At 46.1% G+C, this 24,450-nt stretch overlaps 1 protein-coding gene across 1 annotated transcript in view; it reads right to left on the bottom strand.

Annotated features, from left to right (window-relative positions):
* Positions 1-24,450, bottom strand: part of NPR3 (natriuretic peptide receptor 3) — a 166,904-nt gene that overhangs the window by 132,665 nt on the left and 9,789 nt on the right. The window contains exon 2 of the mRNA XM_083155023.1: positions 4,755-4,851. The gene's annotated coding sequence lies outside the window, so the exon portion shown is untranslated. The remainder of the gene's footprint in view (positions 1-4,754; positions 4,852-24,450) is intronic.

The following is a 24,450-nucleotide window of genomic DNA, read 5'->3' as shown; positions in this document are numbered from 1 at the left end:
CCAAATCGGGTCCATTGAGGCATTTAACAGTAAAATCGCGGTCAATCAGCCTTTTTAACATTGTTCCCTATGGGAAAATCGCGGTCATCGCGGGCATCCCGATTTACCCGCGATTTTTACCCCCGACGCCCGCGATTTCAATCGCTGGCGCCCATCTAGGTAAAGAGTACCAACCTCAATATGACATGCATGAGCCGCCGATGGGTACACATCGGCTAATGTGTATCCAGCTCTCTAATTATCATGGTAATGGGTTACAGGAATAATATTTTTGGTTACGTATTGTTGGTGTAAACAGAGAAAAAGGGGGATTTAAACTGCGCTTGCTGAGGAAATTATTACCACATTAAATTTATATCTTATTTACTTAATTAGCATAATCACAAATAAAGCATACAAAAAAATCATACATATATAAAATTTTAAAACATTATAAAAATGGCATATTATGCTAGGTGCTGGCCTCAATGAAAAAGATGAATAAGGTATACTTCCACTACCAATAGTATAGGTGGAAATAGAATGCAATTGCACCCCACTGATCCTTAGCAAAGTGGATTCTGTTCCTAATGGACTCCGTTTTTAAAGTGGTTTTGAAAGGGGGGACAGTTGATGGACACTCACATGAAGGGGGTGTAAACCACTATTGCGCACTGCAGTAGAAGTGGTCCCCGTGAAGATGTTGCACTGGGACACTCACGTATCTGGGATATCTGCCACTACTGCGGACTGCAGTAGCAGTGGTTCCCTTGGAGTTGTTAATTGGTCCTTGGACAATCACGTATCTGGGATGGCTGCCACCTCCCGCAGGCTGCAGTTGAAGTGGTCCCCATGAAGATGTTGCTCTGTCCTTGGTGTCCCCCAAAGTTACATATTGTTGGTGTGGATGAAGCAAAGTCCTATTCAGGGCCTCACGTGGTAGTTATTTTGTGGAGAGTGTTCTTGAGTAGAGACAGTAGTTCAGATGGCTTTGAATGGTCCCGAGTTCTGGTTTGGGTCCAATAGTGCTGGGATGGCTGCACAATGTTGTAGTCCAGATTTGGCAAGGGTCCAAGGGGTCACAATTGCTTACTGAGCGATAGCATCTGATTCGATTCGCTGGGGGGATCCAGCTTTGAGGCCCTTGAAGTGAGTGTTGACATTAATGAATAGGACTGTTACATTTCCTCTATCATTGTCCACAATGAGGTTGACATAGGAACGGGACCTTTGCTAACTTCCAAGTCCAGTTGATGTCCACGTTTGGATGACACTGCCATAACCAAACGTAATACCGATTGAGGCTGTACGTGATTTTATCAATATATGCGAATAAACCCTTTTAATATCCATCCCTTGGATTTTTTTTAATTCTTCCTCAACATCAAGCGCTGTTTTTTTCCTTTAAACGTGTGGGTCTGACTGACCCTTTTTTTCTAACAGCAGCACAAATTAGAGCCCCCCGCCGCACCTGTCCTTTTTCCCATTCGTGGATTGCCTTGTTTTCAGGGAGGGCCTGTGCCCAGCCTGTTTCTATCGCACTGGCAGAGTAGGTCCTGGGCGACACACACACTGCACACAGAGGAAAAGTCAATCGATGGTGAGTTATTTTTGCAGGCTTGCACAGGGCAGGATTTCCCTCTGGCTGGGAGGCGATTACCTGATCACAGGATTAGCAACCATCCAATCAGGTGTTAATATATCCCCCTAAAATCCTACCACTAAAGGCAAGTTTCTCACTGTGGCTCATGGTAAGAATAGCTCCAGTACACTGTACTTCAGGCAATCCCAAACACGGTTCCCAAGGCACTACAACAATGCAGGTTCAGTGATATCCAGGCTTCAGCACGGATGTTTAAATCCTAAATAACTACTAATTATGTCACCTCTGTTCAAGCCTGGATGGCACTAAAACCTGCACTGTTAAGGTGCGTACACACTGGCTAATATATTGGCCGCTCATTTGAACGGCCGATATATCAGTGCACCATCAGTCAGTGTGTACGAGCGATATATCTGTGAACGGCATCGATATATATTGCGTCGGCTCTGCAACACAGCTGATGCCTGATATGTCTAGAGGTAGATCGACGCATCGTACTGTGTGTGCCGGCGATCTGCCGACTGCCTGTACAGCTGTGCCGGGAGCCGCCAGTGATTGAAAGCTCAGTGGGCAGATGTCAGTTCCGAAGGATCGGGCAGCGTGTATGTAGAACACGATGCCCGATCCATCTGTAGATATATGTCTATTGGTTCGTACATAGCTTTAGTGTGCCTTGTGGACCGAGGTTGGGAATCCCTGCCGTACTTCCTAAAACCATACTTGCCTACTTTAAGTGTCCCCTTTAAGGGAGAAGCCCGGACAGGAGACTCTTTGCAGCTTTTCCAGGGGGGAGGGCTTTCATAATTAAGCGCCACCCCCTTTCCTGTATATGCCATGATTTGCGGCTCTTCTGAGAGGGAGTGGTACTAAATGATGCGATTTGGGCAAACGCAAGGTGGGGGTGGAGGGGGTGTTTCTGGTAGCCCGGAAACCCCTTCCTCTTGGCAAGTGCCTTATATTATGACAACAATAGCACTGGTATATAATATGATCACTAGAGCTGCTACCACATCATGCCGTGTAAGGGACAGAGCAGAGCTGCCGAAACATGCCCAGTGTTCCAGCTTCTTCTACCACATTTACTGCAGGGTTGCCGACGTTTAAACGCTCCTCTCCAGGAGAAGCCTGGAGAGGAGACTTTCCTTACCCGATCGGGGGGCGGGGCTTGACTGTGCCGTCATTAAGCCCCACCCCCATTACGGGAAATAGTACAAATGACTGATCTCCATGGAGGGGGTGGGGCTAAAATGACACGATTGTGCCATTTTAGCTCCGCCCCCTCCTCTGAGACCCGCGGATTGCGGCATTTACATGCCGCGATTTTGGGGGCTCAGGGGGGTCCCCCAGATTCCGGGAGGGTTGCCCACCCTTCCAGGGGGCCGGGAGGGGGACCCGATTTTCGGGAGACTCCCAGGAATTCCGGGAGGGTCGGCAACCCTGATTTACTGTATGTGTGGATCTGAGCCCTCAAACATTGCAATGGACCAGAGAGCAGCTGCTAGGAGGAAGAGACAGGAACCTTACCATGAAGTGGGAGATTGTGAGCTTAGAAAGTGCAGTACTGGTTCGGTTATGTTTGAATGTTTATTTGTTTGTGTATTTATTATGATATATTTAACCTTTTCCTGACCACATCTTATTTAAATGTATAAAACAGCCTATACTAACCATCTGTACTGTTAAATATTAATACTGTAATACTGTATTCCATATATATAGTCTTTAAAAAGACCAATTTTTAAGGCTGTTACCCCTCCCCCAGACTCCCGTACTTAGCGCAATGTGCTGCAGAGTGGGAGATTTTGGATTACATTTGGAAACCCCCCTTTAAAAAAGCCTGCGTCCACTGCTGACCCCCTTCCGGGAATGGGAGGTGGACCCAATTTTTGAGACACTCCTGGCCATTCCGGAAGGAACTAAAAGAAAAACAATACATCACATTAACACTGAACTATGTCCACACTGACTGCTGCCTCAGGCATGTCCTAATTTGCCTATATATTGTCTGCTACCTGGATGACATAACAGTCCAAAATAAATAAATACGAAACAAAGGTTTAGTCATATTGGTTAATAGAAAGAAGCCAAATACCAAAATAGCTGGTGGGGCAACATAGCTAAAAGGAGATAGTAAAATATAATACACAGAATGCTGAAATGAAGAGTCTGTCTGGCAAACAAAGTGCATTAGTCCATCTAAAGTAATTTATAAAATATCTTGATCAGTAAAAACAAACCTCCTACAGAGAAACATTACAGATATGGAGATTGGTTCTCCTCGGAACACTGTACAATCTGGTTTCAGCAGCTTTCATGCAGTTCTAGTTTGGCATTGGCTTCTCTCTCTGTTCTTTTGCAGAAACCTTTGGACTTACATCAAGAATGGTCATTAAATACTTTTCATGGAACGATCATGAGTTTATCAGGAACGAAACAACGATCCATCTTCCATGTCTTGCACATAAAACATTCAATTGGGTTCACTTAGACATATATACTGTACAGCAAATTTGGATGTGGGGGGAAAATATATTAAATAGGGAGAAGGAAAATGTACAAGCCATGTGTTCGACAGTAGGGTCGGTCTGCAAATATACCCCTATCCGACTTGTAATCAGGGGCATAGAGGGGGAGGGTACTGGGATGATATCCTTAGTCCAGGCCTGATGGGGTCAAAAGGGTGAAAACAATGTTTCATTTTGCACTGTGGGTGGGATTCAGACCCGATCACTAGGCTGCAACTTCGCAACCTGAGCAATTATGAAATGACCACGCATGCCCCTGCAAATGAAGCCAGCATGATTGACAGCCGGTGGGTGTTTATGGGAGTGCCCTGGAAAACGCAGGCGGTGCCCAGCCGTTGGGAGGGAGGGCCGCTGACAGCAGCAGTGGCCTCCATCTTTCCACGGCCATGGCAGCGTCAAGTAAGTCTAGACTTACTTGGCACAGGGGGAAAACTGCTCGAAGGTTAGTGACTGCGAATGGTTTTCCTCCTGTGTGCACTGTTGCACACATATTTGCAGCCGTGCACAGGGGTGGGGAACGACTGTGGCCAGGTGCATTTACCTGATCGCTGGGCTCCCAATTTTCACAGTCCAGCGATCAGGTCTAAATTAGGCCCTGTGACATAGACTACCCGCTCTATCCCCATCCAGGTATATAGGCTACTCACCTGGGCTGCAGGCACCGCTGCTGTCTGCTCTGTTTGGATACCGCATTTTCACACCGGCTATCATGGATTCAGAATGAGGCCATCTCTAACCTGGAAGCTGGTGAGATGTGAGATGAGAGGCGTTAGATGACACTTGCCTAAGGAGGATGAGTTCAGTGCATTGTGCTGTGTGTACGGGTGATCCTCCGATCGCCTGTACAGCCTCACCGGGAGCAGTGATTGACATCTCAGTGGGTGGGCCCATTTGTGATGTCAATCCCGACGATCCAGGGTTTCCTGACATTGGCATAATTAAAAGGGACACTACTGTGTGGCATAATGTGAATAAGGGGCATTTCTGTGTGACATAATTGAAATAAGAGGCACTACTGTGTGACATAATGTAAATAAGGGGCACTACTGGGTGACATAACATGAATAAGGAGCACTACTGTCTGGCATAATATGAATAAGGGAGACTACTGTGTGGCATAATGTGAATGAGGGGCATTTCTGTGTGACAATGTAAATAAGGGGCACTACTGGGTGACATAACATAAATAAGGAGCACTACTGTCTGGCATAATATGAATAAGGGTCACTACTGTGGGACATCCACTAGTGGGAGGCATCTCATGCGATACCCCATCAACTTACTCAGCAGCTCCCGTGCACTTGGACTGCATATGATACATCATATGCGGACCTTTTGCATACAATGTGTCATATGCAATCCCAGTTCCACTCCGTTCTGCGGAGCATGGGAACGCGCCTCAGATCAGGGAGAAAGGCTGTGCTGCTGCGGCAGCCTATCATCTGACTCCCCACTGCCCAACTCCCTGCAACGGGGGGGGGGGGGGGATTGGAGAGGGACCCGGGTAAAAAGTAGCCGTCCTCTCCCCTCTCAACGCCACTGTATACAAGTGGCACATATCAAATTAAGCAGATGCACGAGACCTGGCGCTCAATTGCCAGACATCTCCCACTACATGGTGTACTGAGGCTGGATGTATGTGGACATACAGGTATGTAAATTAGGCACTGCAGCTTTCACAAAACAAAATGAGTTTCTAAAGTAAGACATCGCTCCATGTGGTTTTTGTTTTTGCCCTATTAATAGGCAGCATTAATAGCATTGGCACCAAATTCCCTTTTCCTGTCCAAACGGCATGTTCGCCCAGTGACAACACTAGACACAATATTTGTGAGGTGCAAGAACTGCTTTGGCATACGGTATCCTCGCTCACTTTGAAGATGGTTGGACAACCTTCTGGGAGCTAAGCCTGTTCTCCCTGGAGGCCTCACGATAACGTAGGAGTCTCTCGGACGATCAGGGAGATAAGACAACTGTGATTGTAACAACTGTTTATTCGCTCGATATTAAGCCCATATGTCATCAATAAGTGCTGGTTCTTGTACAGCTACAGCTCTACTGAACTAAAACGCTAATCAACTGAACAATGATCTGAATGCAAATAGGAGCATGGAGGCACACAAATGATAGAGAAGCACAAGTAGAACAGCTATAAAGCTCTAAAACCTAATAAATAACATCAAAATATGAAAATTTAGAAGAACAGAGGGTGAATTTGCATTGAAGAGGAAGGGTGGCATTGTGGACCTGAACACTGGGCAGATCATTAGTGCTCTGGCTGTGGGGCTGTATTGTTGGAACCCAAAATCAGAATGAAAGAGAGGTATTCCATCCCGGACTAAATTTTTGCCAGGTGGAAAAAACGGCAAAGACTCGTCTAGCAGAATTCAATCACAGACATGTACCCATTTTTGAGTACATTTTCACCCATGCCATTTTATTTTGGGGGGGGGGGGTCAGGGGGCAAAATGCCATGGGTGAAAAGCGCTGTAAAAATGGGTGAAAACGGGTGCAAATTAGCCAATATCAAATGGATTTGTGTCAAATTTGCCAATACATTTGTTTTTCGCCAATACTAGCCCTAGGCAAAAAAAATCGTCATGGGGATTGAATAGGGTGAGATGAATTAGCCCTAACAGGAGAAAATTGCACATTTTTGGCAGGTGAAAAATTCAGCTGGGATTGAATACCCCCTGAGTGATTTTTGTTTTAGATTGTGTGACTTATTGCTCAGTGTCCCCTTTTCATCAGTGACCAGAGATGGTCGCTGATGAAAGGGAAACTCTGCCGGCGGTGCCGCAGAGGTAATCAGCTGGTCGCAGGAGCAGGCTCCTACGACCAGCGATTACAATGGGGCAGAAAACGGGAGCGCGCACCTGGTGATTTATCACCGGGACACACTCCCATCACTGGTAATATGGTCCCCTGCGACCATATTTCCAGCGATTTCAGCCCCTATCGCCCCCGTGTGTACACAGCTTTATATACATTGGTGAAGATGGCAATATGGGTTCTTTATGTTTAGGCCTACTATGTTATCCCTTTACACTTAAATGCTCATAGATTACAAAGATTCTGTTTAATTCATTAGTGTCCTGGTTTAAAGGGACAGAATGGATTATGAATCTGTAAGGTGTGGTGGCTTTATGAGGTTACATAATAGTGCTATAGCTTGTACTACTTCTTTGTCTTACATTAAAATTCCAGCTGTCACTATATAGAAATGTGCCTTTGCCTTCATTCAATTTTAACTTATTGCTTAGATTACCAGTAATGAACGCCCCTTTTTAAATTTGCCCATGAAATGTATCAGGCCACCAATCACTGATTTAAGGGCATACAGATGGAGCACTTCTCAGCCAGCGCCAGGGCTCACCAGAATGCCCCAGATGGCGAACGTCGGCGGAGAGGTGCTCCATCTGACTGGGACGCGCAACTTCAGGGAGATGGGCAGGGTTAGGAGGGTGCTGGGAGGGACCGACGGGAAGCTCTGTCTGAAGGGGAGGCAAGAGCGTCTTGTGCGCGCGTCCCCTTCCAGCGGCTGGCAGGGGCTGGAGGTTGGCGATGCGACCGCCAGACCCCCCGCTGAATGAGAGCGGCTCCATCTGTATGTAATAACATCCGAGTTCGGCGGCCAATCTCAGACGTTTTCTTTAAAGTGGGGGGACAGCGCACCTCAGCCAAATAACTTTCCGGGCATACCACCGAGGGGCCAAATGGGTCCATTAAATTAAAAACATTTTTACAAAACTTTTGAGAATTGCATAAGCATAAACTTTCCCCCGTCCATCAGACTTAGGACCTTAAAGGCCCCCATACACTATGTGATTTTCGGCCGATTTTATCTGATTTCATCTGACTTTGGGCCGATAAATCGGGTGAAATCGGACCAAAATCGCATGTGTTTGACATCTGATCTGATGCGCGGTCCCGTGCGCATCGGATAGGATCACGGCATCGGACCTGCAGAACATAAGATATATCGGAATCTGAGCCATCATGGGTGCTTTTTAGCACCCACGATGTTCAGATCCGATATATCTTTATATACAGCCCCCCTGTCTTACTAGCAGTGCCCCACTCCCCCCCCCGGATTGACGGCTCCCGGCGGAGGTAGTGCAGGCGGGGACCGCAGGCGTCGCAGAGCAGAGACCGTCGGCGCGGCGGGAGAATAGGAAGAAATCCTATTCAAAAGACCGGGCGGCCGCTGATTGGCTGAGCTCAGCGGCCGCCCGGTCTTTTGAATAAGATTTCTTTCTATTCTCCCGCCGCGCCGACAGTCTCTGCTCTGTGACGCCTGCGGTCCCCGCTTGCACTACCTCCGCAGGGAGCCGGGAGCCGGCAATGCGGGGGGGGCGCTGCTAGTAAGACAGGGGGGCGCTCTGCGGGGGACACAGAGTTGGCAGTAACAGAGCTGGGCAGGAAAAGCTGTCAGCGCTGGAAAAAAAAAGCCCCTACAATGAATGGGCAGCCTGTGATTGGCTGAGCGCTCTCTCAGCCAGTCAGCAATTGGCTGAGAGAGCGCTCAGCCAATCACAGGCTGCCCATTCATTGTATGGGCTTTTTTTTCCAGCACTGACAGCTCCTGCCTCCCCCTGCCCGGCTCTGTCACTGTCCCCCGCAGCGTCCCCTGCACACTGCCTTAGCAGCGCCCCCCACCAGCAGCTCTGTTCTGCAGCCCCCCCCTGCTCCCCGGGTTTACATGTGATAAATCGAGACAATTTATCACATGTAAAAAATGGCACATCAAGTGCCAATCTTATCAAGCTCCCCCGGGGAGCTGCCCGGGAAGCTCAGGGGGAAGTCGGGGGCGACTTGTCCTCAGGACAAGTCGCCCTAGTGTATGGGGGCCTTAAGACTAGTATTGATAGAAGTGATCCAAAAATAATAATACTGCAGCAACAACTAATCTGTTCCCCGTTGTCCCATGCTCCATTGTGCATACATCGTTTTTTCTTTTTTACTGCGCATGCGCAATTTTAACAGCTGCCCTTATCACAAAAAAAAAAATAACATTGGTGTTGCCAGATTCTCTATGCTTTAAAAGTGATAAAAAGGAGAGTGAGAAACAGCCAGCCAATCAGCTCCTGCCTGCCATTTTACAAACACAGACTGTGACATGGCAGTTAGGAGCTGATTGGCTGGCTGTTTATCACTCTCCATTTTATCACTTTTGAAGCTTAGAGAATCTGTCCCATTGTGAGAAACATCAATATTATGTCCTGTGTGAAATACTAACATAACGATCCTCTAGCAACCCAATTTGGGACCATCAATTTGCCATCCCTACCCCTATACCCACAAGGTACATTGTATTTTGCCATTCCTACCCCTATACCCTCAAGGCACATATATACATTGTATAACTGAGGGATTGTGGGGTAGATTTATTATATGGCGATCAGGGGAATCTGCGCTATCCCCATGCGTTATAGCAGGGGATAGCGCTTCCCCTGATCTATCACACCCGCGGAGCGTTTACTCTAACGCCGGCGGTGTGGGGCAGGAGGAATAGCGCAGGGGCGATATTTTGCACTACGCCCCTGCCTCCTGCCAGATTTATGAACGGTCAGCACCGCTGACCGTTCCGCCGCCTGCAGCTGTCGACTTCGCCAGCTGCAGGCGGCGATGCCCTATACCTAACAGCAGGGACAGCGCTGTCCCTGCTGCTGGCGCTGAGCTGCGCTGGGATCTCGCGAGACTAGCGAGATCCCGCGCATGCGCAGTGAGCCGGCCAGGGGGGGGAAGGAGACGGCGCATCAGTATTAACTGATGCGCTGTCTCCAGGAGGGACATCGCCGGAGGGGGGAGTTAGGGCTCCCCGACTCCGGCGGCAAGATCTTAATAGATCTTGTCGGTGTCCCCTCCTGCTTCGCCTCGCTAATGAGGCGAAGCAGGAACTGTTATAGCGGCGCGATAGGCGCCGCTATAATAAATCTACCCCTGTGTAGGGCTATGTCATTAATTTGACAGTGAAGTTGATTTGCCCATCCAACATTACACTCTCTTCTTTGTAACTATGTTGTTATCTTTGGGGTAATTCAGCATATATTTGCTGCGTAGAGAGCAGGTAAACACCACCCTGCCACCATCCCGACCGCCGAAATCCCGACACATTCTCCCTTTAAGGGCGTGCCTAGCGCCAGCTCCCATCCTCCCTGAAGAGATGCAGCAATCACCGGCTGCTCTGCAGAACATCAGTGATCTCCGGCTCCTCCCAGCCCGCGGGACATTGCAAACCCTGTAATCGGGACAGTTGGGAGGTAGGATTTGTGCTTATGACATACCCTCCAACATGACCCATTCCATTAGGTACAGAATGCTGTGTTTCTGGACTTCTTCCTTAATCTAGGATTGCCTTCACCTTTGCTGGAACACCGTTATCATCACTGAACGAGTTCAACACAGGTGACTGCAATTATCAATTAAGAGGGAAGCCCGGAAACAGTGCAATTTGTACCTACTGGAATGGGTCATGTTGGAGAGTATGGTATCACAGGTAAAAATCACAACGTGTGTATGCCCCCTAAGGGGTCAATTAAATTACCCTCGACCGGCACGCTAGTAATCATACATTGAAAGAGGAACAGAGCAAAATGTCCCTCCTGGAGAGTGTCATGTTGGGAGGGGTGTTGATCGTTTTATCAACCACACTTAGGTCGACAGTCATTAGGTCAACACTGTTGGGTCAACAGGTGTCTAGGTCAACATAGGACAAGGTCGACATGGGTTTAGGGTGACATGGCGTTAGGTTGACAGGTCGGAAGGTCGACATGGTTTTTTTTTACTGTTTTTTTTTTACCCGGCTGTCGACACAGTCGACATGGACACAGTTGGAAGTCAACCGCAGACCCTCGCATCGCTTGCTATGCTTCGGGCATGGTGCCTCGCTGCTCTCGGCACACTATTTTATTCCCCCGCCACGCCTAGTGGATGGTAGGGCATGAAATACCACCTGTCAGCACATGTTGGCTCAAAAAAACAGTAAAAAAAAACCCATGTCAACCTTCCATCCTAACGCTATGTCGACCTAAACCCATGTCGACCTAGACACGTCGACCCAATGACTGTCGACCTAAGTGGCCGTTGGTAGGTATGAGTCGGTTGTGCCCTAGCGTGGATATAGGATCCTTAAATAAACCATGGACTGCCAGCGTGCCTGTACTGAGGCAGAGCCACGAGGCTGAAGTTGGCTTCTTATTCGGCCAGCTTCTTATTCGAGCTCCAGCTTCTTATTCGAGCTCCAGCTTCTTATTCAGAACAATCACTTTTACAAGGGTTAATGAATCATGGCCCACAAATTTCACTGCAGAAATCAACACAGGGGGGTTGCCTACATATGACCCACTAGCAATTTCTTTTGACCAACAATGATTTGGGCAGAAAATGGGCACAAAAATGGGCATGGGTCCCAGATATCATTTTGAATAAGTAGCTGGTGTTCTGCAAGGGTTAAACAGCGTTGGTAAAAAAATATTACACTGGAAACCCGCACAGGGGGGTCACTTACATATGACCCACTTGCCATTTATTTTGACCAACAAGGATTTGGGCAGAAATAGGGCAGTAAAGTGGGCATAGGTCCCAGATGTCATCATTTTGAATAAGTAGCTGGTGTCCTGCAAGGGTTAAACAGCGTTGGTCAAAAAATGTTACACTTGGAATCCACACAGGGGGGTCAGATACATATGACTCACTTGCCATTTCTTTTGACCAACAAGGATTTGGGCAGTAATAGGGCAGTAAAGTGGGCATGGGTCACAGATGTCATTATTTTGAATAAGTAGCTGGTGTCCTGCAAGGGTTAAACAGTGTTGGTCAAAAAATATTACACTTGAAACCCACACAGGGGGGTCACTTACATATGACCCACTTGCAATTTCTTTTGACCAACAATGATTTGGGCAGAAAATGGGCACAAAAATGGGCATGGGTCCCAGAATCATCATTTTGAATAAGTAGCTGGTGTTCTGCAAGGGTTAAACAGCGTTGGTCAACAAATATTACACTGGAAACCCGCACAGGGGGGTCACTTACATATGACCCACTTGCCATTTCTTTTGACCAACAAGGATTTGGGCATAAATAGGGCACTAAAGTGGGCATGGGTCCCAGAATCATCATTTTGAATAAGTAGCTGGTGTTCTGCAAGGGTTAAACAGCGTTGGTCAAAAAATCTTACACTTGGAATCCACACAGGGGGGTCAGATACATATGACCCACTTGCCATTTCTTTTGACCAACAAGGATTTGGGCAGAAATAGGGCAGTAAAGTGGGCATAGGTCCCAGATGTCATCATTTTGAATAAGTATAAAATATAATGCTTGGTGACCAGCGCTCAGGCACTAACATACATATGGTGTGATATGCGTTTACTATGAACGTGCTGTGACAGACAAGTCTGTGAGCCAGTGTTGAAAAGCAATGTTATTTATTGAAGCGGAGTAAAAAGAATGACTGCACTGTTGTGATCTGTGTTGCAGCAGCTGTTGATAGCTGTGAAGACAAAAACAAAACCACAGACAACAATAAAATACTCTTCATCACCCAATACAACCAAGCAGCTGACCCCCTCAAAAAAATTCTAAACAGACATTGGCACACTGCACAGAGATGAAACTGACACAGAACTCTGTGCAATCAGCTGACTACACAACCTCTCTGATTGACAGCCCCGGGAACCTATGGCCACCACCCACCAAGGGGGAGTGACTAACAACCCCTATAAACAAGGCTCATCAGCAACCCCATGTATCCTTGAGAAAGGCCCCACAAGGGCAGAAACGCGTTGGATCGCACATACAACATCATCCTACAAGCTCCTAAGTCTCCTCCTATCCAGGAGTCGAGCCCACCCTGCTCCACCAACCAGCTCACACTTCCGATTACGCGATCCCCGCAGAACCCGGAAGTGCGGCTGTTTGCTGTAGAAGCGGCGTGGATCGACAGCCGGCGTCCTCCCCTGCAGCAGACGCCGGTACAGTCTCCAAGCCGTGGACATCGCCGAGGACCCTCCAGACGGGAGAAGATCAAGCGGGTATCAGGTACGTGCACGGTGCACCGCCGGAGGTGCTTGGGACGCCAGCCTTCGACGACACCCTGCCACCTTCCTTGACCCAGGACTGTACTCTCCCCGTTGTGGGCATCCAGCTGTTTCACTCCTGCATTTCCAGTCCGGGACTATCTGGGCACCGCCCACACCCAGTACCACCGCACTGTTCTTCCCTGACCCCCCACTTGCCCCCACCCATCATTACCCCCCCTCCCTACCCGACTGTGCATTCTCATACAGGTGACTGTGCCACCAGCACGCTGTGTCCTTTAGCCCTGCCCCGGCTATCAACAGCTGCTGCAACACAGATCACAACAGTGCAGTCATTCTTTTTACTCCGCTTCAATAAATAACATTGCTTTTCAACACTGGCTCACAGACTTGTCTGTCACAGCACGTTCATAGTAAACACACCATATGTATGTTAGTGCCTGAGCGCTGGTCACCAAGCATTATATTTTATATATTATTCTCTGAGTTGGGACCCACTCGACACAGCAGCCGGCAAATCTAGGTTTGAGCGCCACCATCAACTATTATTAGCATTTTGAATAAGTAGCTGGTGTCCTGCAAAGGTTAAACAGCGTTGGTCAAAACATATTACACTTGAAACCCACACAGGGAGGTTGCCTACATATGACCCACTTTCAATTTCTTTTGACCAACAATGATTTGGGCAGTAATAGGGCAGTAAAGTGGGCATGGGTCACAGATGTCATTATTTTGAATAAGTAGCTGGTGTCCTGCAAGGGTTAAACAGTGTTGGTCAAAACATATTACACATGAAACCCACACAGGGGGGTTGCCTACATATGACCCACTTTCAATTTCTTTTGACCAACAATGATTTGGGCAGAAAATGGGCACAAAAATGGGCATGGGTCCCAGAATCATGATTTTGAATAAGTAGCTGGTGTTCTGCAAGGGTTAAACAGCGTTGGTCAACAAATATTACACTGGAAACCCGCACAGGGGGGTCACTTACATATGACCCACTTGCCATTTCTTTTGACCAACAAGGATTTGGGCAGTAATAGGGCAGTAAAGTGGGCATGGGTCCCAGAATCATCATTTTGAATAAGTAGCTGGTGTCCTGCAAGGGTTAAACAGCGTTGGTCAAAACATATTACACTTGAAACCCACACAGGGGGGTTGCCTACATATGACCCACTTGCAATTTCTTTTGACAAACAATGATTTGAGCAGAAAATGGGCACAAACATGGGCATGGGTCCCAGAATCATCATTTTGAATAAGTAGCTGGTGTTCTGCAAGGGTTAAACAGCGTTGGTCAACAAATATTACACTGGAAACCCGCACAGGGGGGTCACTTACATATCACCCACTTGCCATTTCTTTTGACCAACAAGGATTTGGGCAGAAATAGGGCAGTAAAGTGGGCATAGGTCCCAGATGTCATCATTATGAATAAGTAGCTGGTGTCCTGCAAGGGTTAAACAGCGTTGGTCAAAAAATATTACACTGGAATCCCGCACAGGGGGGTAACTTACATATGACCCACTTGCCATTTCTTTTTACCAACAAGGATTTGGGCAGTAATAGGGCAGTAAAGTGGGCATAGGTCACAGATGTCATTATTTTGAATAAGTAGCTGGTGTCCTGCAAGGGTTAACCCCTTCCCGACATTTGACGTACATTTACGTCATGGCCGGGAGGTACTTCCCGACACATGGCATAAATGTACGTCATGAGTTTAAACTGTCACTGCGTCTCGAGACGCAGTGACAGAGGGACGATGTCTGCTGTCCCTGACAGCAGACATGTCCCTGCATGCCCAGGGGGGGCTGCGATGCCGCCCCCCCGTCGGCGATCGCTGTGATTGGCTGTTCAGTGTGAACAGCCATTCACAGCGTTTTCCTGTGTTACCAGCGAATCAGACGCTCGGTAACACAGGTGTCAATCACCGCCGGGCGTCAGGGGGCATGAGGGGGTCATCGGTGACGATGACACCTCACCCCACCCTCACCCCACCTGCCCCCAAGGCTGTGATTGGTCCGTGGGACCCACGGACCAATCACAGCCAAGGCGCGACATTTAAACTGACGGTGACTGCGCTGCAGACGCCATTCCGGTCTGGAATAGCGTGCAGAACGGTCACCGTGCCTGCCTGCCGTGAATACCGACCTGATCCTTGCTAATACTTACCTGATCCTTGCAAATACCTTACCTGATCACCTTATCACTGCTTGTAGCGTGCTGGACGCTTCCTGGATCTGACTTCCTGAGACTTCCTGCTGCTGCTGCAGTGTGATAGAGAGATAGAGAGAGAGATAGAGAGAGATAGAGAGAGATAGAGAGAGATAGAGAGATAGTGACAGAGAGAGCTATATTTTGTGTCTGCTACCCCCCCTTTTTGGGGGTGCAGGGGTTTTCTATATATAAATAACTGTCAGTGCTGCTGCTGCAGTGTCATACAGTGATAGATAGTGATAGATAGTGATAGATAGTGAGAGGTAGAGAGATAGAGAGATTTGTGTCTGCTACCCCCCCTTTTTGGGGGTGCAGGGGTTTTATTTTATATATATAACTGTCAGTGCTGCTGCTGCAGTGTCATAGAGTGATAGATAGTGAGAGATAGAGAGATAGAGAGAGATAGTGACAGAGAGTGATAGAGAGTGTATATTTTGTGTCTGCTACCCCCCCTTTTTGGGGGTGCAGTTTTTTTTTATACATATAACTGTCAGTGCTGCTGCTGCAGTGTCCTAGAGTGATAGATAGTGAGAGATAGTGAGAGATAGAGAGATAGAGAGAGATAGTGACAGAGAGTGATAGAGAGTGTATATTTTGTGTCTGCTACCCCCCCTTTTGTGCTGATCAGTATATCTGTGCTGATCAGCAACTTTTTGGGGGCGCAGAGGTTTTTTTTTTATATATATACCTGTCAGTTGCTGCCAGTTGCACTGTCAGTTGCACCAAAGGTTGTGCACCTGCTGTCCCTCACTGGTAATCAGTGTCGCATCACTGATCACCTTTTTTTTTTTTTGTGAGTGCTGTGGGGTCTTTTTTTTTTTTTTTTTTTACACACACTGATTTTGTGGGTGTCCTGTGGCCACTGTGCGCCGATCAGTGACGTACATCACTGATCAGCTTTTTCGGCACAGGGTTGATCAATTTTTTTTTTTTTTTTTGATCAGATTCCTGTTGCCTTTGAGCGCTGTTCAGTGACAGACGTTACTGACCAACATCTGTGCTCAATTTTTGGCGCAGGACCTTTTTTTTTTTTTTTTAACCCCTTCAATTTTTTATTTTTAACCCCTTCATTTTTTTTTTTTTTTATTGGTATAAAGTATTTTTTTTTTTCTGCACCACATACACACTACACACTACATACCCCCCGGATTGAAATAAAGTTTGTACCCCCCCCTACACTATACACGTGTTGAAACATTTCACTACCAGTAACACAAAAATAAAAATGGCATCCCAAATGTCCTCCCAAATGTCCTCCCAAATGTCCTCCCAGTCATCCAGGAGAATGTATTCAGTGGAGGAGGCATATGCCATGCTTGCCTCTGACTCTGACACAGGCAGTGATGCAAGCGGGGAATTTGAAGGATTCGTCTTAAGCTCCTCTTCCTCCTCTGGTGATGAGGGACCCCCTCAAAGACGCCCCCGTAGATCAGCTGAGATTCCCCCCCCAATAATTGATCTAGTATGGACCCCACCACCAGACAATTTTGAGCCCCAGGTTCCTGAGTTTTTGGCCATGCCAGGAATCCAATTTGATTCCACAGGTCTCAGAGAAATTGACTTTTTCAAATTATTTTTCTCTGATGATTTTATAAATTTAATGGTGGACCAAACTAATTTATATGCCCAGCAGTTTATTGCTCAAAACCCCACGTCATCATTTGCTAGGTGGACCCCTGTAGATGCAGTAGAGATGATGACGTTTTGGGGTCTGGTGTTTCATATGGGCATAGTAAAAAAGCCAGAAATTAGGCAATATTGGAGTACAGATGTTCTGTACAGTACTCCATTTTACCGTATGGCCATGCCCCGGACTCGATTTGAGACAATTCTTAAATTTATACATTACACCGATAATGCACAGTGCCCACCCAGAGATGATCCCACCTTTGACCGGCTATTCAAAGTCAGGCCGGTCATTGATCATTTCAGTGCCAAATTTGAAGAGGTGTACATCCCTGAAATATTTATTTGTATCGACGAGTCCCTTATACATTTTAAAGGAAGGGTTAAATTCCGCCAGTACCTTCCCAGTAAGAGGGCAAGGTATGGCATAAAAATGTATAAACTGTGTGAAAGCACCTCAGGGTACACCCACAGGTTTAGGGTTTATGAAGGGAAGGATTCAAGAATTCAACCGCCAGAATGCCCCCCCTCCCTCGTAGGTGTTAGTGGGAAAATTGTCTGGGATTTAGTGCACCCCTTCCTGGATAAAGGTTATCACCTCTATGTGGATAACTTTTACACTAGCATCCCCCTGTTTAAGGCCCTTGGTTCAAGAGGTACAGCAGCTTGCGGTACTGTGCGCAAGAACCAAAGAGGCCTCCCAAAAACGCACATTGCCCAAGTAATGAGAAGGGGTGAAAGCAGGGGAATATGCAACGAAAATATGTTGTTGGTCAAATATAAGGACAAGAGGGATGTCCTTATACTGACAACAATTCACGGAGACAGTACCACCTCCGTCCCTGTACGAGGTACCAGTACCCACACCTCAAAACCTAATTGTATCCTGGATTACAATAGGTACATGGGCGGAGTGGATCTTTCAGATCAGGTACTGAAGCCGTACAGTGCCCTGCGGAAAACAAAAATCTGGTACAAGAAGGTGGCCGTGTATATCATCCAGATGGCACTGTATAACGCTTACGTGCTATTCCGTTCTACCGGCCAGAGGGGGACATTTATGCACTTTCAAGAGGAAGTCATAAAGGGCCTAATATTTGGGAACCAGCAGGCAGAGGGCCCCAGTACTTCTAGTACTGGCCCCCGTATTGTACCAGGGCAGCATTTTCCTGATGAAATCCCCTCCACTGGAAAAAAGGGCAGGACACAAAAAAGGTGCAAAGTTTGCTATAAAAAGGGAATAAGAAAGCAAACTATTTTCCAGTGTGACACTTGCCCCGACAAACCCGGCCTATGTATAAAGGAGTGTTTTAAAATATACCACACATCTATGGAATATTAGGTTCATAATTTCACCGTGCTTCGGGGGTCTTGCTAATGCCACATAGCACCCACCATTCATTCCACCAGAATCTGAGCCGCAAAATCCAAAAATCACTCCTTCCCTTCTGAGTCCTGCCATGCACCCAACTGGTATTTTTTGGTCACATGTGAGGCATTGCCGTACTCGGGAGAAATTGGGGCACAGATTTTGGGGTGCTTTGTCTCCTTCATTCCTTGTGAAAATGAAAAATTTTGAGCCAGAACTGCATTTTTGTGTAAAAAAATGTAATTTTTCATGTTCACTGCCCAGTTTTATCAAAATTGGTGAAACCCCTGGGGGTTTGAAATGTACACTATACCCCTAGATGAATTCCCTGAGGGGTGTAGTTTGCAAAATGGGGTCACTTGTGGGGGGGTTCCACTGTATTGGTGCTTTGGGGGTCTTGCTAATGCGACATAGCACCCACCATCATTCCACCAGAATTTGTGCTGCAAAATCCAAATATCACTCCTTCCCTTCTGAGTCCTGCCACTTTTTGGTCACACATGAGGCATTGCCGTACTCGGGAGAAATTGGGGCACAGATTTTGGGGTGCTTTGTCTCCTTCATTCCTTCTGAAAATGAAAAATTTTGAGCCAGAACTGCATTTTTGTGTAAAAAAATGTAATTTTTCATTTTCACTGCCCACTTGTATCAAAATTGGTGAAACCCCTGGGGGTTTGAAATGTACACTATACCCCTAGATGAATTCCCTGAGGGGTGTAGTTTGCAAAATGGGGTGACTTGTGGGGGGGTTCCACTGTATTGGTGCAACATAGCACCCACCATTCATTCCACCAGAATCTGTGCTGCAAAATCCAAAAATCACTCCTTCCCTTCTGAGTCCTGCCATGCACCCAACTGGTATTTTTTGGTCACATGTGAGGCATTGCCGTACTCGGGAGAAATTGGGGCACAGATTTTGGGGTGCTTTTTCTCCTTCATACCTTCTGAAAATGAAAAATTTTGAGCCAGAACTGCATTTTTGTGTAAAAAATGTAATTTTTCATTTTCACTGCCCACTTGTATCAAAATTGGTGAAACCCCTGGGGGTTTTAAATGTACACTATACCCCTAGATGAATTCCCTGAGGGGTGTAGTTTGCAAAATGGGGTCACTTGTGGGGGGGTTCCACTGTATTGGTGCTTGGGGGGTCTTGCTAATGCGACATAGCACCCACCAAAATTCCACCAGAATCTGAGCTGCAAAATCCAAAAATCACTCCTTCCCTTTTGAGTCCTGCCATGCACCCAACTGGTATTTTTTGGTCACATGTGAGGCATTGCCGTACTCTGGAGAAATTGGGGCACAGATTTTGGGGTGCTTTTTCTCCTTCATACCTTCTGAAAATGAAAAATTTTGAGCCAGAACTGCATTTTTGTGTAAAAAATGTAATTTTTCATGTTCACTGCCCACTTGTATCAAAATTGGTGAAACCCCTGGGGGTTTGAAATGTACACTATACCCCTAGATGAATTCCCTGAGGGGTGTAGTTTGCAAAATGGGGTCACTTGTGGGGGGGTTCCACTGTATTGGTGCTTGGGGGGTCTTGCTAATGCGACATAGCACCCACCAAAATTCCACCAGAATCTGAGCTGCAAAATCCAAAAATCACTCCTTCCCTTCTGAGTCCTGCCATGCACCCAAATGGTATTTTTTGGTCACATGTGAGGCATTGCCGTACTCGGGAGAAATTGGGGCACAGATTTTGGGGTGCTTTGTCTCCTTCATACCTTCTGAAAATGAAAAATTTTGAGCCAGAACTGCATTTTTGTGTAAAAAAATGTAATTTTTCATTTTCACTGCCCACTTGTATCAAAATTGGTGAAACCCCTGGGGGTTTGAAATGTACACTATACCCCTAGATGAATTCCCTGAGGGGTGTACTTTGCAAAATGGGGTGACTTGTGGGGGGGTTCCACTGTATTGGTGCAACATAGCACCCACCATTCATTCCACCAAAATCTGTGCTGCAAAATCCAAAAATCACTCCTTCCGTTCTGAGTCCTGCCATGCACCCAACTGGTATTTTTTTGTCACATGTGAGGCATTTCCGTACTCGGGAGAAATTGGGGCACAGATTTTGGGGTGCTTTTTCTCCTTCATACCTTCTGAAAATGAAAAATTTTGAGCCAGAACTGCATTTTTGTGTAAAAAAATGTAATTTTTCATTTTCACTGCCCACTTGTATCAAAATTGGTGAAACCCCTGGGGGTTTGAAATGTACACTATACCCCTAGATGAATTCCCTGAGGGGTGTAGTTTTCAAAATGGGGTGACTTGTGGGGGGGTTCCACTGTATTGGTGCTTGGGGGGTCTTGCTAATGCGACATAGCACCCACCAAAATTCCACCAGAATCTGAGCTGCAAAATCCAAAAATCACTCCTTCCGTTCTGAGTCCTGCCATGCACCCAACTGGTATTTTTTGGTCACATGTGAGGCATTGCCGTACTCGGGAGAAATTGGGGCACAGATTTTGGGGTGCTTTTTCTCCTTCATACCTTCTGAAAATGAAAAATTTCGAGCCAGAACTGCATTTTTGTGTAAAAAATGTAATTTTTCATTTTCACTGCCCACTTGTATCAAAATTGGTGAAACCCCTGGGGGTTTGAAATGTACACTATACCCCTAGATGAATTCCCTGAGGGGTGTAGTTTTCAAAATGGGGTGACTTGTGGGGGGGTTCCACTGTATTGGTGCTTGGGGGGTCTTGCTAATGCGACATAGCACCCACCAAAATTCCACCAGAATCTGAGCCGCAAAATCCAAAAATCACTCCTTCCGTTCCGAGTCCTGCCATGCACCCAACTGGTATTTTCTGGTCACATGTGAGGCATTTCCGTACTCGGGAGAAATTGGGGCACATATTTTGGGGTGCTTTTTCTCCTTCATACCTTCTGAAAATGAAAAATTTTGAGCCAGAACTGCATTTTTGTGTAAAAAAATGTAATTTTTCATTTTCACTGCCCACTTGTATCAAAATTGGTGAAACCCCTGGGGGTTTGAAATGTACACTATACCCCTAGATGAATTCCCTGAGGGGTGTAGTTTTCAAAATGGGGTGACTTGTGGGGGGGTTCCACTGTATTGGTGCTTGGGGGGTCTTGCTAATGCGACATAGCACCCACCAAAATTCCACCAGAATCTGAGCTGCAAAATCCAAAAATCACTCCTTCCGTTCTGAGTCCTGCCATGCACCCAACTGGTATTTTTTGGTCACATGTGAGGCATTGCCGTACTCGGGAGAAATTGGGGCACAGATTTTGGGGTGCTTTTTCTCCTTCATACCTTCTGAAAATGAAAAATTTCGAGCCAGAACTGCATTTTTGTGTAAAAAATGTAATTTTTCATTTTCACTGCCCACTTGTATCAAAATTGGTGAAACCCCTGGGGGTTTGAAATGTACACTATACCCCTAGATGAATTCCCTGAGGGGTGTAGTTTTCAAAATGGGGTGACTTGTGGGGGGGTTCCACTGTATTGGTGCTTGGGGGGTCTTGCTAATGCGACATAGCACCCACCAAAATTCCACCAGAATCTGAGCCGCAAAATCCAAAAATCACTCCTTCCGTTCTGAGTCCTGCCATGCACCCAACTGGTATTTTTTGGTCACATGTGAGGCATTTCCGTACTCGGGAGAAATTGGGGCACATATTTTGGGGTGCTTTTTCTCCTTCATACCTTCTGAAAATGAAAAATTTTGAGCCAGAACTGCATTTTTGTGTAAAAAAATGTAATTTTTCATTTTCACTGCCCACTTGTATCAAAATTGGTGAAACCCCTGGGGGTTTGAAATGTACACTATACCCCTAGATGAATTCCCTGAGGGGTGTACTTTGCAAAATGGGGTGACTTGTGGGGGGGTTCCACTGTATTGGTGCAACATAGCACCCACCATTCATTCCACCAGAATCTGTGCTGCAAAATCCAAAAATCACTCCTTCCCTTCTGAGTCCTGCCATGCACCCAACTGGTATTTTTTGGTCACATGTGAGGCATTGCCGTACTCGGGAGAAATTGGGGCACAGATTTTGGGGTGCTTTTTCTCCTTCATACCTTCTGAAAATGAAAAATTTTGAGCCAGAACTGCATTTTTGTGTAAAAAAATGTAATTTTTCATTTTCACTGCCCACTTGTATCAAAATTGGTGAAACCCCTGGGGGTTTGAAATGTACACTATACCCCTAGATGAATTCCCTGAGGGGTGTACTTTGCAAAATGGGGTCACTTGTGGGGGGGTTCCACTGTATTGGTGCTTTGGGGGTCTTGCTAATGCGACATAGCACCCACCAAAATTCCACCAGAATCTGAGCTGCAAAATCCAAAAATCACTCCTTCCCTTCTGAGTCCTGCCATGCACCCAACTGGTATTTTTTGGTCACATGTGAGGCATTGCCGTACTCGGGAGAAATTGGGGCACAGATTTTGGGGTGCTTTGTCTCCTTCATACCTTCTGAAAATGACAAATTTGGAGCCAGAACTGTATTTTTGTGTAAAAAAAATAATTTTTCATTTTCACTGCCCAGTTGTACCACAATTGGTGAAACCCCTGGGGGTTTGAAATGTACACTATACCCCTAGATGAATTCCCTGAGGGGTGTAGTTTGCAAAATGGGGTCACTTGTGGGGGGGTTCCTAACTTTTAGCATCTTATGGTGCCTAGAAACCTACATGGTGCCTAAAAAATAATCTCATAAAAAGGAGGCTCCAAAATCAAGTAGGTGCTCCTTCTATTATGAAGCCTGTGGTTTGGTCACCGTGCACACTAGGGCCACATATAGGATATTTATGAAAACAAAAGAATTGGGGGAATCAATTTTCAGTCACATTTCTCTAGTAAAATGTACTGTGTTCCTTAGAAAAATGTATTAAAATTGCAAATCTGCAAAAAAAAAAGAAATTTTGAAATTTCACCTACACTTTGTTTTAATTCCTGTGAAACACCTAAAGGGTTAACAAACTTCCAAAATGCTGTTTTGAATACTGTGAGGGGTGCAGTTTTTGAAATGGCATCATTTATGGGGGTGTCTCACATACAAGTCCCTCAAAGTCACATCAGAACTGAACTGGTCCCTAAAAAAATCAGTGTTTGAAATTTTCTTGAAAATTTGAAAATTTGCTATTCATATTGTAAGCCTCCTAGTGTCCCAAAAAATTAAAAGGAAGTTGAAATAATGATGTCAACATAAAGTAGACATATGGTCTATGTTAGTTATTCACTATTTTGAGTGGTAAGATTATTTGTCTCACAAGCAGAAAATTTAACATTTTGCAAATCGCTAAATTTTCCATTTTTTCACGATATTTTGGTATTTTTCACAAAAAAACACAGACTGTATCGACCCAAATTTACCACTAATTTGAAGTACAATGTGTCACGAAAAAACAATCTCAAAATCACTGGGATAAGTAAAAGCAAAAAAAAGTTATCCCCACTTAAGTGAGACATGTCAGATTTGAAAAAAAGGGCTCTGTCAGGAACGCAAAAACTGGCTCTGTCAGGAAGGGGTTAAACAGTGTTGGTCAAAACATATTACACATGAAACCCACACAGGGGGGTTGCCTACATATGACCCACTTGCAATTTCTTTTGACCAACAATGATTTGGGCAGAAAATGGGCACAAAAATGGGCATGGGTCCCAGAATCATCATTTTGAATAAGTAGCTGGTGTTCTGCAAGGGTTAAACAGCGTTGGTCAACAAATATTACACTGAAAACCCGCACTAGGGTGTTACTTACATATCACCCACTTGCCATTTATTTTGACCAACAAGGATTTGGGCAGAAATAGGGCACTAAAGTGGGCATGGGTTTCAGAATCATCATTTTGAATAAGTAGCTGGTGTTCTGCAAGGGTTAAACAGCGTTGGTCAAAAAATCTTACACTTGGAATCCACACAGGGGGGTCAGATACATATGATCCACTTGCCATTCTTTTTGACCAACAAGGATTTGGGCAGAAATAGGGCAGTAAAGTGGGCATAGGTCCCAGATGTCATCATTTTGAATAAGTAGCTGGTGTCCTGCAAGGGTTAAACAGCGTTGGTCAAAACATATTATACTTGAAACCCACACAGGGAGGTTGC

This window comes from Crinia signifera, chromosome 1 (genome assembly GCF_055691185.1).
Source record: "Crinia signifera chromosome 1, ASM5569118v1, whole genome shotgun sequence".
Classification (NCBI taxonomy): Eukaryota; Metazoa; Chordata; class Amphibia; order Anura; family Myobatrachidae; genus Crinia; species Crinia signifera.
Note: the sequence above shows the minus strand (reverse complement) of the source record. Positions and strands in the feature narration are given on the sequence as shown.